The sequence below is a fragment of the Dipodomys ordii genome, unplaced genomic scaffold, assembly GCF_000151885.1.
Source record: "Dipodomys ordii isolate 6190 unplaced genomic scaffold, Dord_2.0 Scaffold139, whole genome shotgun sequence".
Lineage (NCBI taxonomy): Eukaryota > Metazoa > Chordata > Mammalia > Rodentia > Heteromyidae > Dipodomys > Dipodomys ordii.
This window is the reverse complement of record NW_012267355.1, coordinates 1,356,248-1,374,803: the sequence shown is the minus strand read 5'-3', so window position 1 is coordinate 1,374,803 and position 18,556 is coordinate 1,356,248. Positions and strand designations below refer to the sequence as shown.

Here is an 18,556-nt window from a genome sequence, read left to right as displayed (position 1 = left end):
AAATACGAAGACATATATTCTTTTTTTTTTTTAAATAAGCTTTTAAACTTTCTACTGTCTCTAATTAGAAGAACATGAAATAAACTGGTCAAAACTGCTGTTTTTTGGCTTAAAAATATTAAGAAAATTACATAGTGTTTATTCTCTTTGAGGTGCCATTAATATCTTGATTTTGTTTTCATGTACCTATACTGGTATACACAGACATAAATGTTGCACAGGAAAAATCGAATGGTTTCAGTGTGTATTTAAGAACGCCATTTATTTGTAAATTTAATGCTGAAAGATAAGAAAACTTTAAATTGCATTCTGCTGTTCTTCTTTAGAAGCATTCCTGCGTAAATACTGCTGTAATACTGTCATGCAAAGTGTATCCTTTCTTGTTGTATCCTTTTTTGGGGGTAGTGTTTGTTTTTTTTTCTTTTTTTTTCTCCCCAGGAATGTTTTGTCCCTCTTATTCATTGATCCAGATCAAGCAGTAATTCCAAAGAAGTACTTCTAAAATTGTTTGTGTGGCTTGAAAAGATATTTTTTTTTTGTTTTTTAGATTCCTTGTTGAATATTTTATTTTATTTAGGTTATATAGTTTTTCCAAGAAAAGTTAGTGAATCAGGTCAACTTATCAGTACGTACATGTACTTAAAACACAGAATTGTCATGTTCCTTTTGTTTGTGTATTTACTAAACCGAATTTAGTAACAAATGCTTTCTATTTAATGATATATCTTGTTTTAATACTATGTATTACATGTTTTAAAATTTAACTGAGAAAAGGTTTCTTTTTTATTTTTTTAAAGTACATATATTGACTGACTAGATTCTATATAAGTCTCAAAGTAAGACCTCACATCTGAGGTGTGATATAAAGATAATAATTAGAAGGACCTATCTTCTTTTATCTTTTCTTAAGCACAAAACAAAAATTAAAAAAGAACAAAAAGATAGTAATGGGATAAAAATGTATAATGTTGATTTCAGGTTGATTAGTAAGTGGAAAAAAAATTGTCCTGGTAGAAATAAGAACAGTGATCTAGAATTGGTGATGATCACTAAGATCTTCTATTCTCCAACTTCATTGACCATAGTAATGACTTGGAAACCTAAAAACAAAACATCAGAATTTTAAAGAAAACACAAATTCTGAAAAATATGTTGATGTTCCCTTTCCTCAGAGTTTCAGTATAAATAGTTTAGCATAACTTGGATATTAGAATTTTCTTTTTTTTTTTTTTTAGTTGGTCGGGGGCTTCAACTCTGGGCCTGGGCGCTGTTCCTGAGCTCTTCAGCTGAAAGGGAGTGCTCTGCCACTTAAGCCACATTGCCACTTCTGGTTTTCAGTGGTTAGTAAGAGTCTCCTGGACTTTCCTGCCCAAGCTGGCATTGAACTGTGATCCTCAGATCTCAGCTTCCTGAAGTAGCCAGGATTACAGGCGTGAGCCACCAGTGCCCAGCGGATATTAGATGTTTTTAAACTTTCAAAGTGATTCTAATGTGCTATACAGGTAGAGAACCATGAAGAAGAGTTTCTATGTCTAGAAAATGTAGGTTCTATGTCTTGATTCCTAGACTGTTATTTTAGAACTGTCATCAGTGTGTCAAGGAATGAGTCCCAAGAATTTAATGTGCAAAAGTTACCTGAGTAATTTTTGAGGAATGTCAGTTGTTATACTGATTTATTGGAGTGTATTACTAACTTAGCTATCTTTTTATAAAAAGTAGGAAAATAAGTGAAATCTGCATTTCACTTGGAAAATTTTCCCAGAAGTACTACGTAAACCACTCAAAATTTTATTGATAATTAGTACCCTGGCAATGCAAAAACTTGAAAATACTGATTCCATTCAGTTTGCACAATTAACATACTTCATGTTTTAAGACTAGAAATACAAGTTTCTGGATTATTTACATAATTAACTTTGTTTTACTGACTTGATTCACTAATTTTCTAAATAGAAATGTTTTTGCGTTTAGGTATTTTGAACAAACTCATGATTTCCTAATCATGATTATTTTTAATGGGCTTTTATGGTATTTTAGGTTCCTATTGAATTCCGTTTCTTTCACGTACTACCCAACCTGGAGGAGGAGAAATAAGACATCTTGGATTGTGAAGCTGTGCGTATAACTATGAAAATATATTTACAAAATAAATCTATATGTCTTTTAGACAAATTATTGGAAATATAATACATGTGTTTTACTGATATATATAATAAATTATTTTGTTTCCAGCAATATAGTCCTTGTAATTTTTAATTATATTGGCTTATATACCTAAGAAGGTATGCATTATAATTATGTGAATTTATAAATCATAAATTACTAAAATAATTTTGCAATACTGTTTTTATTACAAATACTGCTTTTTAAAAAATTTTGTACTTAGATATACTGCACTTCACAAATATTTTTCAACATAGAAATTTATAACTTCATTTTTATAAATGTGTAAGCTTACAAAGGTGAAAGCTTGTAAAATTATTAATGAAATTTTTTTGGTTTGTAATTTGTTCATATGATAATGTAAAAACATCTTTAATTTAGACGTACAGACCAAAGACACAGTTGTTAATGGAAGTGTTATGATTCACAACCTCTTTTTTTTAATTGTGAAGTAATGGAAGAAAGGACATTAATTAGCAGTGAGAAATAAGTAGAAGTGAATCCTGGGACATGCTAATAATGTTTTTCTGTCTGAACAAGAAACTATTATGAAAACCAAAGAGGAATAGCTAGAAACCATATGAAGAAAGTATCTCACATAGAAAGGATGGTCAAATATGCTTGAGAAATAAAAAAAGTTAGTTCTTAGGATTGAGAATTGGGTTTAGCAACCTTGACAAACTGATTAGGAGATAAAAGAATAGTAGATAGAGAATTTATAGTGAGACTGGAAGTTCTTTTAAAAAGGAATCCTTCAAGTAGCAAGAGGACATGGACCTGGGTCTTTAATGAATATATCAAGCATCTTTTTTTGTTCGTTTGTTTGTGCTGGTTTTGGGGCTTGAGGTTAGTATCTGAATGCTGTTCTTGAGCATTTTTGCTTAAGGCTTGCTCTCTACTAGTTGAGCCACAGCTTGACTTCCAGCTTTTTAAATAATTAGAGATGAGAATCTTGCAGGTTTTTCTGCTCAGGCTTGCTTCAAACCACTATCTACAGATTTCAGCCACCTTGAGTAGCTAGGATTATAGGCATGAGCCATAATAGGCAACAGATCAAACATCTTTCTTTTCCTGCCTTTTTTTTCTTGAAAATATACTAGAGATTAAAATAAAAAGATGCAGAAAGGAGAGAAACATTTTTAGACTATAAATCTGATGTAAAAATAGATTTAGCTTTTTGATGGGCATACATACAGCTTATATAACAATAGAACAAAATAGCAATAGAACAAAAATGATTATGTAGGCCTAAATGTTTACAGTTTTGTTGGTAGTATTTTTGTTGCTGTGACAACTAGTTGAGAAAGTCAACTTACATGAAGAAGAATTTATCTATGGTTTCATAGGTTTCAGGCCTTGTGCATGCTCTGCTGCATCTGGGCTGTGCTATGGCTATATATTCTGGAAGAGGACTCCACCAAATGAACTAGTTCTAGCTTAACCCTACCCCCTGAAAGTTTCTAGCACCTCCTTAAATATTATCACCATTTGGAGACCAAACCTTAAACATGGCCTGTGGGGCTATATATCTTCCAAACCTCAGCATAGATAATCATATAAAAGTCTTACTTTCTCAGTGAATGAGAAGATTATGAAGGAGGAGACCTCATGAAAGACTTGAGGAAAGAGGATGATATGATATATAAAATGTTCAGGAATATGAGGGAATAGACATGTCTTAGAAGGATTTTTAACTAGTACATAAAGTTCTTTCAATGTTTTTATATATTTGAGATTTACATTAATATAAAAAATGTGTTTTTCAAAATTAGCTTCAATCTCCTATCATGATGATAGAAAGTTTAGTTTACTGAGAAATCATATAGTGTTGTAATTGCTTTGAGACAAGATTGCTTATAACTTGAACATTACTTTCTATGTCTCATTCTGTGGTGGTAATAATACCTTCTTTGGAGTAGTAAAAATACAATGAATAGAAAAATATTGAATCTGGTAGGTAGCAGTATTCTCAAGTATTGGCTATCATGCATTGTGCAGCTTCATTCTGTTTTCCATTGCTATAACAGAATGAGGCTTAGTAATAAAGTATTTAATTCACAACTGTAGAATTACAAGAGGAAAGCACTGGTCTCTACTGTTCTTTGTAGTATGCATAGTATATGGCATATTCCTGGCAGAAGCATATAGTAAGAGGGAGTAATCACATAGAGAGACAGCCAGACAGTGGAAAGGAACTTGTGTCTTCCTTTCCTTTTTTTTTTTTTTCTTGTGCCAGTCCTGGGGCTTGAACTCAGGGCCTGTGCTCTATTCCTAAACTTTTTTGCTTAGGATTAGTGCTCTGCCACTTCAGCTCCACTTCCATTCAGCCTTTTAGCAGTTGATTGGAAATAAGAGTTTCATGGACTTTCCTGTCTAGGCTGGCCTTCAACTGCAATTCTCAGTCTCCTGAGTAGTTGGGATTACAGATGTGCCTGGCCTCTTTCTCTTATAGCAATCTCTCCTATAACTGGTGTCCTGCGAGGACTTTGTGAGGACTATAGAACAAGTCACCAACATATGAACTCATAGACCATATAAAACTGCAACATCAACTCAAGCCTGAGCTATGTATAAATTCTGAAGCCTTTGACAGAACTTAACCATCTTTCCAGTATAGTTACCACTGACAAGCTCAGCACTCCTGAAGCTACTTTGCTTTACTTGGAGCATGGGACCCTAGACAGCTTGGCCAGAGGTATCTAGGATATAATGTTCTTATAAATAATAAATACCTTCCATCTTTTGTCCATTTTTTAAATTGGCAATGAAATGTGTTTTATTGTCTGACAGTACATATTGTGGAGACAGCAGAGCAAAAGCATCTCCCAAAAGTTTGATCAGTCGAATTCACTCAAAATTTGAGATTCTATATCTCCTGTTATTGATCATTTGTAATGTATACGCACACACACACTGTAGGTGGACCAAATTACGGTACCACTTGATCCACACCTCAAGCTCCCTGTTAGGTTATTTTTCACATATGTTTTTGTGTGAGCTGATCTCAATCTACAATTCTATCTATGCTTTCCTTATATCTGAGACTTTAAAATACATTTTAGGGCTTTTTTTTTCATGTAGGTGTATGAAAGTACTGTGCCATGAATCAGATTTTAATCACCATTTTAGAGCTGCAGAAACTGAACAAAGACAATAGAAAATTAAGGTACTAAAATTATGACTATGCATGAGCAGGTATGATTAAGGCCCATTTTTCTAGAGCTGTTCTCATTGATAGGCACCGGGCCTGCTTGTCATGATGCTGACCACATTAATCTGTAGCATTTCTTTCACACACATTGAAATTGACTTAATATGGAAACAGAACATGTGGCAGCCATATCAGCAAATGTAGCAGCTTTTCAGGAGACAGCACTGCGAGTTTAAAGCGTGAGTTTAATGTTGAGATTCTGTTTGGTAGAAATGATGGAACAACCTAAATATCTTAGTAGGAAGCTTCTGGAAAGGAGATAGTCTTACACAATAGTTAACTATGATAGGAATCATTGATTTTCCATAGGAATTGTAAAAGAGCCTATTATGAAATACTTGTTAAAGCAGATTTGAGAACTCAAATTTTATACTACCATCGCAAATATAGTTGCCCATATATATTAAAGGTATGCCAAGAAAACATTACTAATTGACTGTTACCAATAGTTCCCCGAGCTAAAAGAGACATTAAAGAACGAAGTGAAGTATAACAATGACTTGACAACAAATCTCAGCTAACATACAAAATGAACCAAGTGAAAGAGCAACATTGGAAACATTTAGTTCATTAAAACAAAAAAGTACTGTATACAAAAAACTATTCATCTATGGACACATTGACAACTAACCAACAACAAAGCCCCATCTCCTACTTTTCATGACCTTCCAATAATGTCATGAATCCATCAAGGAATCCTTTCATTAGGTCAGCCCTCCTGATAAAATTGTCTATGGATATCCTATAGGAAACACCACAGACATAATAGTTAAAGCTTTTAAAGCTTCAGTAATTTTTAGGTATTAATCTAATCAAGTTGAGAATAAAGATTAACCATTGAGGCTCACTCCTTGTAAACTTAATAGCCAATCATATATTAAGCTATAGTGATCTGTGCCTGACTACATGTCCCATTTTATTATACTAAACTCATTTAGTCCAACTCAAGTTTCTCCCTTTTGACAGCTCCACCTTTGATCAAAAGCCCAAATGGGCCTTTCTTCTCAGGGCTCTCAGCTGTAAGCCCTATACAAGTGAAACAACAGCTGGGCACCAGTGGCTTATGCCTGTAATCCTAGATACTCTGGAGGCTGAGATTTGAGGATTATGGTTTGAAGCCAGCCCAGGCAGGAAAGTTTATGATGCTCTCATCTCCAATTAACTACCAAAAAAACCCCCCAAAAGCCATAAATAGCACTCTGGCTTTAGTGGTAGAGGACTAACCTAGAGCAAAATAGCTCCAAGACATTGTCCAGATCCTGAGTTCAAGCTTCAGGATAAGCACACACACACACAACAATAATAAAACAGCAATGGCACCTAAAGGAGTAATTGGACCAAAACAAGAGCAAAACGAAGAAGGGCAAGCCTTACATCCTCTGGATCCATGCCAAGCAGGCAGGAGAATTGGTATGATGTGAGTCCCATAGACCTTGAAAGCCTCAGCTCCATAGTCTTGCCAGTTGCAGTCCACACTGCCTTCTGGGCTGCCTCCACTTGAGGTGTGGCTTTGCTTGACAGATCTCTCATGTTTCTGGCAGCTTCAGCATCCTTGGGTAAATATTACAATGTCTGTATTACTTCATAGCTTCGTGAATCACCCATTCAGAAACTGTCCAAATTATCCTTTGATATCTGGTTTGAAACCTCCAGGAGCCTGTAACTCTTGAATTCTGTACAGCTGCAAAAGTAGAACCAATGAACATTTCCAGGGTCTATCTTCACTTTTCATAGTTCCTGGACTCCTACAAGCATGGCTGCTGTGGCCTCTGAGTGCTTGGGCTGCTGAGCAAGGTGAAATGAATCCTGGAGAAGTATCTACCTGGGCAGAAGTGTTCCAAGAAGCCATCTCAAAAGCTCTCTCAATAGAATGCTTTTCAAATGCCTTCATTCTTTCTTACCCTAATCTGTAAATGGTGTGTTTGGGCCAGTTCCTGAAATGCCCTCAAACCTTTCCTATTGTTCCCCTGAGCAGTGCACAACTTATTTCGAATGGCTTTATCTCTTCAATTATATTAATATTCTATAATATACTCATTTTCTAGACAAACTACACATTTATTTGACTATTCTGCTTTCCTCTTTATTTCCAATTCTCACTGTAAATTTAGCTAAAAGCCTATCCTATCAATGCCATAAACTAAATGTTACACTGTTTTGAAATTTTTTCTGCCACAAAAATCTCAGAGCATGGACACAAGTATTTGTCAGAGTGTAACATGAGTGTTAATTTCCATTTGAATTTTGATGAGTCTGGTGTGCACACTCCACGTTACGTGGGTATTCTGGTCTTTTGAGTTTCCACCAGAATTAACCCAGTCAGCATTCAGTACTGTGAGCATTTCTAGCCTGCTTCTTCAAAATTATCCAAATTCCTCCCATAAGTCAGTTACAACAGCTTAGGAAACACAAGAAAATTTACTCATAACCACAGTTTCATTTCCCTGTTAACAATTTTCTGTATTAGCTACTTTTATATCACTATGACCAAATACTTGAATAAAGCACCTAAGAGAAAAGGCATTAGAGCCAAGAACAGTGGCTTAAGCGTGTAACACTCTTTAGCAGGGACTTAAGGAATCTTGGTTTGAGTCTGCCTGTCACTCAAAGGCTGAGAACAGTGACATGTGTCTTTCATCTCCATCAACACAGAGGGGCTCACCTAGGAGGAGTACAGAGGAATTCACATGTCTGTTCTCAGGCATAAAGCAAAACCATATCTTGAAAATTTATGCAGAATGAGGTTGGAGGATTGGTTCGTGGTTGAACATCTGCTTTACATGCACTAGTTCCTGCATTTAATCCTGAGTATGAGAGAGAGAGAGAGAGGAAGAAAGGAGGAGGTGGAGGAGAAAGAAGAATATTTTGACTTAATGGGAAGGGAAGTGCACCTCATGAAGGCCAGAAAGCAGAGTAAAGAGACTAAAGGAAGCAGCCAGGGCAAAACAGCTCTGAAAGGATTTTTCCTGTAACCCACTTCCTCAAGTAAGACTCTGTTATCTTAGATGGTACCAGTGGTTTATACCTGTAATCTTTGCTACTCTTACCTGAGGATTGCCATCTGAAGCCAGCCTGGGCAGGAAAGTCATCTCCAATCAGCTACAAATAAAAATGGAAATGGAGCTATGGCTCAACTGGTAGAGCCCTATTCTTGAGCAAAAAAGCTCAGGGACATGGCTCAGGCCCCAAGTTCAAGCGCCAGAATAGGCACACATATACACAGATTGAAAGACTATTAACTGCTTTTCATGACCTCTTAATAATACTATCATTTTTAACTAACTGATGAGTTAACCCACTGACTAAGTAATAGTCCTTAAATACTATTACAAACCCACTCAGAAATGCACCTTGCTAATCATATAGGTTGTTCTTAGACAAAACAAGTTGACAAGATTAACCACCACATCATGGTAGCTCATTTAGTGTTCAAAGACCTTAAATAATGAGCATAAATTTTCTTAAGACTGAGTTTAAGCAATCAAAACACCAAATAAAAAATTTAAGTAATGTCTTCATATACACGTCTTCTACAATGTAATAATATGATGTATATTATACATTATATACGTTATATATACTATATAATAATATAATGTAACATAATAAAATGTTACATGAGGGAGTTTCACTGCATTATTCCATACATACATGTTCTTTGAACCACTCTCTATGTTGTATTCCCTTTCCTTTCCCTTCCTTCCTTCTTTTCTTTCTTTCTTTTTTCTTTTTCTTTCTCTCTTTTTTCTCTCTCTTTGTCTCTGTCTCTCTCTGTCTCTTTCCTTCTTTCCTTTTTCTTTCATCCTTTCTTTTCCTTGGGCACTGTCCCTGATCTCTTTTGCTGAAGGTTAGTACTCTACCATTTTGAGTAATGGAATCACTTGGTTTTCTTGTGGTTAATTGGAGATAGGAATTTCACAAAGTTTTCTGACCAGGCTGGCTTCAAATTGCGATTCTCAGCTCTCAGCCTCCTGAGTATCTAGGATTCCAGGCAGGAGCCACCAACACCCGGCTTGTATTCTTTTCCTTCCTCTCTACATCCCTATTTTTTCAAATAGCATTTGGTAAATTTCCAAATATTTGTTTTTAATGCCAGTTTGTTAATAAATGTTATCAAATACATGTGCTTTAGTTTATTTTTCAGGTAGGGTTTTTCTGTTTTATTTTGTTAGGGCTGGCCTTATACCACAAGCCTTTTCCCTTCTCCTCCTCCCACATAGCTAAGATTATAGTTATGCCGATTCAGGCAACACCTGACTTTCTTGCCCTGTCTGGCTTTGAACCACCATCCTCAGATCTTAGATTCCTGAGTATCTAGGATTACATGTGTGAGCCGTGGACACCCAGCCATAAACTCTTTAGAAGTGAGTTTATACCAACAATTAGTATGTAAGTCTCAAGTATCAACTATCAAATATTCTGATTAATAGTTATGTGTGTCTCCTATCTATTCTTCAGATAAGCTATAGCTTCCACTTTCATATGACATATTATTATAAGAATATATCCGACGTGTGACAAACTTACATTTTTGTTTCAAGATATGTGTGTCTTCCTATAAAAAAAATAAAATTCCACTTAAGCAAAGGAAGGATAAAAAGGCATCAGCGACCAACCTACAACTGAGGAGCAAACTAAGGTAAAATAGCCTAACCCTCCACAATGATTATGGAACATGTTACTAAAATTTTATTTTTATTAACAAGGTATTTGATCCAAAGAATCTCAATCTTAACCAATGGGCTTTTGTAGCAAAACAAAAGGAAGATTTTTGTAAAATCGTCACTTGAGACTATATAATAATGCAGGTATCAAATGAATTGCCCTCTACAAATGATATACTCTTGGGCATTTAAATTTTATAGAAATATGACCATTATTTTCCTTTTTATTTTTTAATTTTTATTTCCTTTTAGATTTCCTATGAAATGTAAGATATCATGTACCTGTAACTAATACCTAAATAGCTTATTTTTTAAAGATAAGCATAATCAATTTGAGACATAGGCAAGATATATTAAGACTTCTGCAAACAACTTTTTTTTCTTATACTATTTTGTCAGACATATACTTAGGTTGTAGTATGACTTAGATAACAAAACAGAAAATTGGTCATATAAATTTACCAGATATACTAACAGTCAAATCAAAATTATATGTATCAAAGTTGAAACAAGTTATTTGAACAAAACCTTGAGATTTGTAAACCTTAAAAAGTTTGAATAAAATTTCACTAAATGTATCTTGGTTTTATTTATTTATCTATTTCTCATTTATTTATTTGTTGGTTCTGTGGTTTGGACTCAAGACTTCACACTTGCTTGGAATGCTTGCTCAGCTGGTTTTTCTATCACTTGTCCCATGTCTTTTTGCTGATTAATTTGGAGATGGAGTCTTGTCAACTTTTCTACCTCTGATGGCTTCCGTGATCCTCAGGATTTCATTTGCCTGAGGAGCTTGGATTATAAGCATAAACCATCAGCACTTAGTTTGTACAATTCCATGTACCTATGCACCTACTGTATTATAAAAATAAAGTAAGTTATTTTCCAAAGTTATGAACAAAAATTCCCTAGGGAGTACTAACTCAGACTTGGTATGTCTTTCTAGTACAACTAACTATAGGCGTCTCCATATAAACCTTTTAATCCAAGCTTCTGAACGTTCCAGTATTTCACATTTAAAAAAAAACACACAAAAAGAGCAAAGACCTTAAGTTTCTTTGCCAAAGGATTCAAAAGAATCTCATGTGTTTTAATTCAAAAGAAAATCGTAGATATATTACAAGATGCCACAGATGGTCTAAAAGCTACAAAAGACAAAGAGTAAAAACATGAGGCGCTGGTGTACACAGTATCAAGATGCAACCAGCACAATTTCTAGGCCCATATATTCAAGATGCAGCAAGGAGAACAAATTCCAGGCCTATATTTTATTATATTATTACAAACAACAAAGGATCACCTATGCTGATTCAAAGGCAGGCTCAGGGGAAGAGTCTGAATAGAAAATTAGATTTCCCAGCTGCATGGACTATCTCCATTCTTCCTTTTTGTCCAGATAGTTAAGAGGTATGAAGAAGAACCCTGGGAACATGGCATCCAAGTGATACAGCCAGATGCTAGTTTTCATGGCTATCAAATTCTCTTATCAAAGCCTCAGTCAGAGAGACTCTGCATTCAAGTACTCACCTGTATAAAGAAAATTAACAATATATAAGTAAATTGAAAAATGTATTTAATTTGATAAAACAATGGTGAGAGAAAACGTTTCAATTCTGTCTTGCCTATATCAAAACTTACAGAAAAGATGAAATAAAATCTTTTAAAAATGCATTAAAAAAGATTTATCCTAAGATCCCAATTTTAGCACTAGGAAATATTACCTTATTCTGATGCCATGAATCACAGTCCTTTTTACTCCTTTCATGGAATTTACTGTAGAGCGTTCACACTGAAAAAATAGAACTTCCGATAATAGATTCTGAATCCTAGGGCCCCTTTATAAAAAGATAATTGTTGGACCAAAAGATATATTTTCCTGAGTCAGTTATGGCATTCGAAGAGCTATATTAACAAAGAGAGGCTACTTTATCCACAATGTCAGAATTTACTGAATAACAATAAATTCATAAACAACATCAGCTTCATTCCCTCTGTAGCCATGAGCACTCATGAGATCTCTTAGTAACCATGACCACAACAAAAAAGTGCTTTATCCCATTCCTTTTTAAATTATAAAATCAAGAAACTCATCAAACCCAGGCTTCCCCTAATGCTATATATAGGGCACATAATAACTTAAAAAATGAAAGAAGCAGTAGGAATTAAAGCCAGTACTCAACGCAAAGGAAGAGAGCAGATACTTTTGTAGAAGGTCATTTCAGGTGACCACCTAGTAGATGGAACAGAGTTCCTTCCGTCTCTGATCTCTCAGGTTCGGGTGCAATTTGCAGGCAGTTTTGAGTGTCATTTTGGAGTGTCACATTGAGGGGAACCATGCTTCACTGTCAGGAAAAGCAACTCTTCAGTTGAAACTTGAGGACAGGTGTAAGTTCATTTTTCTAGACAAGTGTCCTGACAGATAATGGTCAAGCCTGCTCTTCTAATGTCTAAATATGCTCTTTATTTTTAAACAGGCTTAGATGAGGAGTTACAGCTGATATGACTGATCACTCAGGTATCTGATATTGCTTAAATAGTTTGAAATATTCCCAGGTACAATTTTATTGACACAAATAAATTATTCACCAGTGCGTGCCTTTTGTTTTGCCAGCAGCTGGTGATTATATGCTTGTTTTAGCAAGATGTACAGACATATTTCCTTGTCAATTGCCCTCAAAGTAGTAACTCATGACAAACTTGTTTATTATAAACTGTTATAAAGCATCAGAGCAAGGCAGAGCCTGAAAGCTGCTAACCTATAACACAGGGAAATACAGTCTTTCCTCATAATCTCCTCTTTGATTGCTGAGAACAGAAGCACAATAGATAAGTAGTGAAAAAAAATTCCTTGTTCTTTTTACATGATGCTTGAAAGAATTTGATGTCCCAAGTTTAAGGAAGTTTATTTTCCAATAATAAGATTGTATTGGTCACTGTGATACAGATAGGGACAAAAGATCTTAATAGGTAGAAAAATTTATTTTGGCTCATAGTTTCAGAGGTTTTATTCACTGGTTAGTTTTATTGCTTCTGGGAAGTGATAAGACAGTACATTATGTGATGGATAAAAGTGCTCACATTATATTGCCAAGAAGCAGAGACAGAAAGAGGTAAGAGTGGGGGAAAGGGTCAGAAAGGACACAACATTCAAAGACATGGCTGCCATGGCCTACTTCTTTCAAAATGACTCATCTTGTTGTAGTGCACTCTGTGAATTCAACAATGGCATAGTTCAGTGACAAAGGAGGCATCCTCACAAATCCAATCACCTTCCCATCTTGCCACCAGCTGTAGCCCGAGTCACCAATACATGAGGTATTTGGGGGGACACTTTATATCTAGACCATGACATTCTGTTCCTGCCCTCCAAAATCTTAAGCAAAATGAATCTCCAAGTTTACCCCAAACCTCAGTAGTTCCAGCATTGCTCAAAACTCAAGTATGCCTGACCTCTGGCACACAAGATAAAGTCGTAGCTGTGATAACTATAAACAAACAGAAAAAACACATATTACTTCCAAGATACAATGGCATAAGGAGCATATTCCCATTCCAAACGGAGGAATAGGAAAATAGAAAGGAGGAAACAAAACAAAACAACTGAAAACCATCAAAGCAAATAGCTTAAATTCTGATTTACCAGATCCAGTGTTAAGGGCATATCGTGTTACCATGCAAGCTCCAAAGGGTTTGGGTAGCCCTGCTGTTAGGATCTTAATGGTTTTAATCCACATGACCTCTGTCTTATGTTGGCTTTTCTCTGTTGACATTCTATAAGCTCTCTCTCATCTGTCTGTCTCTATCTATCTATCTATCTATCTATCTATCTATCTATCCATCTATCCATCTATCTGTCTGTCTTCTATCTACCTACATCTATCTATATCTATCTATCTATCTATCTATCTATCTATCTATCTATCTATCTATCTATCTATCTATCTATCTATCTATCTATCTATCTATCTATCTTTCTGTCCCTTCACTACTTTGCAAAAGGCTGAAATTCTACCATCTGGGCCACAATTTCACTTCCAATTCTTTTGTGATTAATTGGAAATAAGAGTCTGAAGTATATTCCTGCCTAGGCTGACTTTGAACCTTTCTCTCAGTTTCCGAGGAGCTAGGATTACAGGTATGAGCCCTTGGTACCTCTAATATTTTTAACTCCTAAGATCTCCATCTTATGATTAGCATCACTCTAACATATTTGTATATCAAATAAATCTTAATCAGATTATAACAGCTACTCTTGACCTAAACCAGTGGATTTCAATCAGATAATTAACCTGTGTATCACTGGTTCATTAGAAAGAGTGCAGATTTGTTTGAAGTATGTACATCATGGGTATATACCTTCAATAAGCAAAAGACATTATATTATAATTTATTTATAATTGATATCTTAAGTTTTATCATATATATATATATATTTATTATTTACTGTAGCAAATGATAGACTCTCTCTCTATATATTTTTTTGGCCAGTCCTGGAGCTTGAACTCTGGGCCTGGGTACTTTCCTGAGCTTCTTTTGTTCAAATTAGCACTCTACTACTTGAGGACAATGTTATTTCTGGCTTTTGCTGTGATTAATTGGAGATAAGAGTCTTCAGTATTTTCCTGTCTGTGCTGGCTGCGAACTGTGATCCTCAGATCTCAGCCCCTGAATAGCTGGGATTATAGGTGTAAGCCACTGACAGCAGCTATTTACTTTCATTTCTTCTGTTGCTTTGAAAATTAGTCCCTTTGTACTGTGATCAAAATGTCTTCTGATCTATAAAAGCATTGGCTTTCAATCTCCATGGATTAAAAGTGTGTCATCTTTTAACATTCAAGATTTGGTTCACCTTGAACAGGGTTATCTTATAGACCTGTGGTTAACAGCATGAGCTTTAAATCTCTCATCAGGCATTTCAGAGTAGTGGATATTTTATCTTTATACTCAAAATACTCAATTTATTAGAAAACAGCTCATGTATTTCTCATAATTTTACCAGTGGTTTATGGACTCACTGGACTCCTTCCTGAACAAATGGAATCCTGTTGACTATACCAATTGTCACGGGAAAGCTTTACCAAGAATAAAGACATAAATATATGTATCTTTCTGTATGGTCAATATTTAATCAGTGAAAATAATTTCACAAGCTACATCATTCTTACCAATGTTAAGTCACTAAATATTCTTGAGTTCGTTTGGTTATCACAATCAGGGCACTCCCGTTAACAACAAACAATACCACTTAGACAGGTGGTACATTTTAATTCACACAATGATGTAGAGGCAGTGATCAGCTCAGAGAGGGTGAAAGAAATTCAGGATTAAAATATCAGTATTGAAAGCAAAGGCAGAGAACACATAGTGTTCCAGAAGTTCATTGTATTCAGTTGGGCAGGAAATTAAGAAACCTTATCTTCATTGCTACCAAAGCAGAGGCCTGTGAAGCAAATCTGGACGGGAAGTGGTTTGAATGTCAACTTGGAGTTTCAACTTTAAGTGGACCATGTCTCATCAGTGGGAGGAACCGTGCTTGAGCTGCAACCTGGGACAAATAGAAGTCCATTCTTGAACAATTAATTATTCTGCGTACATCTCCTAAGAAGTGCTTGGGAGATGTTTATTTTCTGTGTTCCTCTCTGGGGGTGCTCCTTATTTTATTGTCTAGGTGAAGGGATCAGCTCGTGTGTATGGCATTTCTGATATGACTTAAAATGTTCAGAGGTGTGATTTTTATTAACACGAATAATTGTCCATCTATGTGTGCCTGGTAGTATGTTTTCAGATGGTATTGGTTTAATGTCTTATAGATTCATCCCATCTTAGGATTTTAATGTACAAGGAAAGTGTTACATTGGAAAAATTAGTCATGACAAACTTCTGGTTTATAAAATGGACTAACTCAGAGTAAGGCAGAGACTGAAAGATACTGTTCAGTTCAACATGCAGGACATGCCTGTACTTTCCAATCTACTCTGCTATGTGAGACCAGGTGCCCCGTGGCTAGGCGTTGAAGGTCCACACATTGTTTTTCTTTTTACAGGATGCATTACGGAATCTGGCTTTGCAAATTTTCCAGGAAGTACAACTGACATGTCATTGCCAATAATAAGAGTAATATTTGTCTTAGATGAGAATAAATTGTGCTAGTCAGTTCATACCAGCCACTCCTGATCCAAGAGGCTGCAATTAATCCATGAGCCTATACATGGTATGTAGGTCTTGAAGGATTTTCCAGTTAGTTTTATTAGTATGAATTATGTGGGTAGGACTTCAAATCCTTTACTAGTGCAATTGATATTTTTCATACTGTGAGTCCATGTTTGTTAAGTTCTATAGAACCGCTTTGTTTGCCTATGGCTTGTAGAAAACGTTGCATACTGTTTTAGGTTCCTTTTATTTCAATAACATTGTCTATCCCTCAGGATTTCTTAGATTCTGCAATGCTATGACTCAAGTAGGTCCCTAGACAATATAAGAACATTGGAATATAAGGCTGTTTAGGATTTCTTATTCATTACAATATTGATGACATTTGTAAATTTTATACATTCCAAATTTATGACAATCAGAGTGTTTAATCCTGATGTGTGATTTTAAAAAAAGGTCTCATATAGTCCTAATAGATGTTGGTATAGATTTTATATTTATGGGCTAATATCTTTATTGGATGACCAATTAATCATGTCTACTTATGCTCCACTTTCATGTTTATGTAATATCTCAAGATATATAAAAGATATCCTCTGTCTGAAATTTAATATTTGTTATCATTACTAGGGTGTAATATTACTATGTAAGATGATATAATGGCCTATCTCCTGATGCTAAAGGCCCAGAAGATGCGGGTGTGTCTGCCTGTGATATTCTGGGGTCTGTTTTTTGCCATTCCAGAGCCTGGGCACCGTCCTTGAGCTTCTTTTGCTCAAGGCTAATGCTCTACTATTTGAGCCACAGTGCCACTTCCAGCTTTTACTGTTTATGTGGTACTGATGAATCAAACCCTGGGCTTCATGCTAGGCAAGCACTGTACCACTAAGCAACCTTCCCATATTGTTAGTTAAGCCGTATGTTAAAAAAATTAACACTGTCTACTATTTGTGATGTCCTATGTATTTTCTTATAGCTGTGACATTCTATTGCCTTGTGTTTGAAATCTATTCCATATCACATACTACATAGAGTTATTTTTTTGTGGTGTCTGTATTATGATTTAGTAATTGATTGGTTATTAGTCTTTCTGCCACTCTTCCTATTTCTGAACATGGGCATGAAGTTGCCAGACTGGTATGGCAATGCTATAATGACATCTGCTATTGATTATGAGAAAGCCTATGTTACATTTGCTAGAAAGCATATGTTTCATTTGAGAGTTTTTAATCTCTTCCTATATGAAAACCAGAGTTACATAAATTTCTGACCTTTTGTTTTAATTGTTATTATAACGGTGATGTATAGATGGGTTACAGTTGCACAAGTCAGGTAATGAGTACATTTCTTTTTTGAACAATGTATCCCTTTCTCTTGCTCTCTCCCATCCCCACCCACAAATTTGTAGTTCATTTTCAGCATAAGGTCTTGTGAGAACCACTGCTGCATTTGTTCACTCTTTGTCCTCCATATCTGTGCCCCTTTACTGTCCCAAAGACAGGTAAAAGAACAAACACGTCACAAAGAAAAGGAAACAACAATAAAGGAAAAACCACTGTTTACATTTCTTTTTTTCTTTTGTCAGTCATAGAGCTTGAAATCTGGGCTTGGGCGCTGCCCTTCAGCTCTTCAGCTCACGGCTAGCATTCTATCACTTGAGCCATAGTACCACTTCCGGCTTTCTGGTGGTTTGTAGGATATGAGAGTCCACTTTTGAGCATTTACCCAAATGATCACAAACAAGACCATACTAAAGCTACCAGCACAACTATGTTTATTGCAGCATTATTTACAATAGCTAAGATATGGAACCAACCTAGATGCCCATCAGTAGATGAATGGATCAAGAAAATGTAGTATATATACACAATGGAATTCTATGCCTCCATCAGAAAGAATGACATTGCCCCATTTGTTAGGAAATGGAAAAACTTGGAAAATATTATATTAAGTGAAGTAAGCCAGGCCCAAAGAAACATAGGTCCCATGGTTTCCCTTATTTGCAATTACTAGTCTATGTCTTAGACAAGCAGAAATGATCAGATAAGTTGATGTTAGGTGAAATGAACCCCAAGATAAGGACTCAAATGTTTGTTCTTTCTTGTGATTGTTTCTAGCATATTTATAAGATGATTTCTTTGTTGCTTTGTATGTCCCTTCCCCATGGTATAACCCCTGTTTTCACTGTATTTGATGTTGGTATAATTTGAGGAGGGGAAGGGAAAAAACAAATTGTTTTAGTAGGGATACAAGTGGACCCATTGCCAATGAGATGTACAAGATGCTATATGGAAAAATGAACTTTACAACTTTGGCCAGGGGGTGGGGGGTGTGAAGGGGGAGGAGGGAGATGGGAAGGGATGGGAAG

The 18,556-nt window shown here is 35.5% G+C and overlaps 1 protein-coding gene across 5 annotated transcripts in view; it reads left to right on the top strand.

Annotated features, from left to right (window-relative positions):
• The window catches only part of Rnpc3 (RNA-binding region (RNP1, RRM) containing 3), a 39,711-nt gene extending 23,497 nt beyond the window's left edge, over positions 1-16,214 (top strand). For 2 of the 5 annotated variants that reach the window (XM_013031411.1, XM_013031410.1), the window contains exon 15: positions 2,038-2,226. The gene's annotated coding sequence lies outside the window, so the exon portion shown is untranslated. Of the gene's footprint in view, positions 1-326; positions 1,128-2,037; positions 2,227-16,081 lie in introns of those variants that run through there. The other 3 variants (XM_013031413.1, XM_013031412.1, XR_001175634.1) reach the window with 2 other exon arrangements.
• Positions 16,215-18,556: the final 2,342 nt, after the last annotated feature.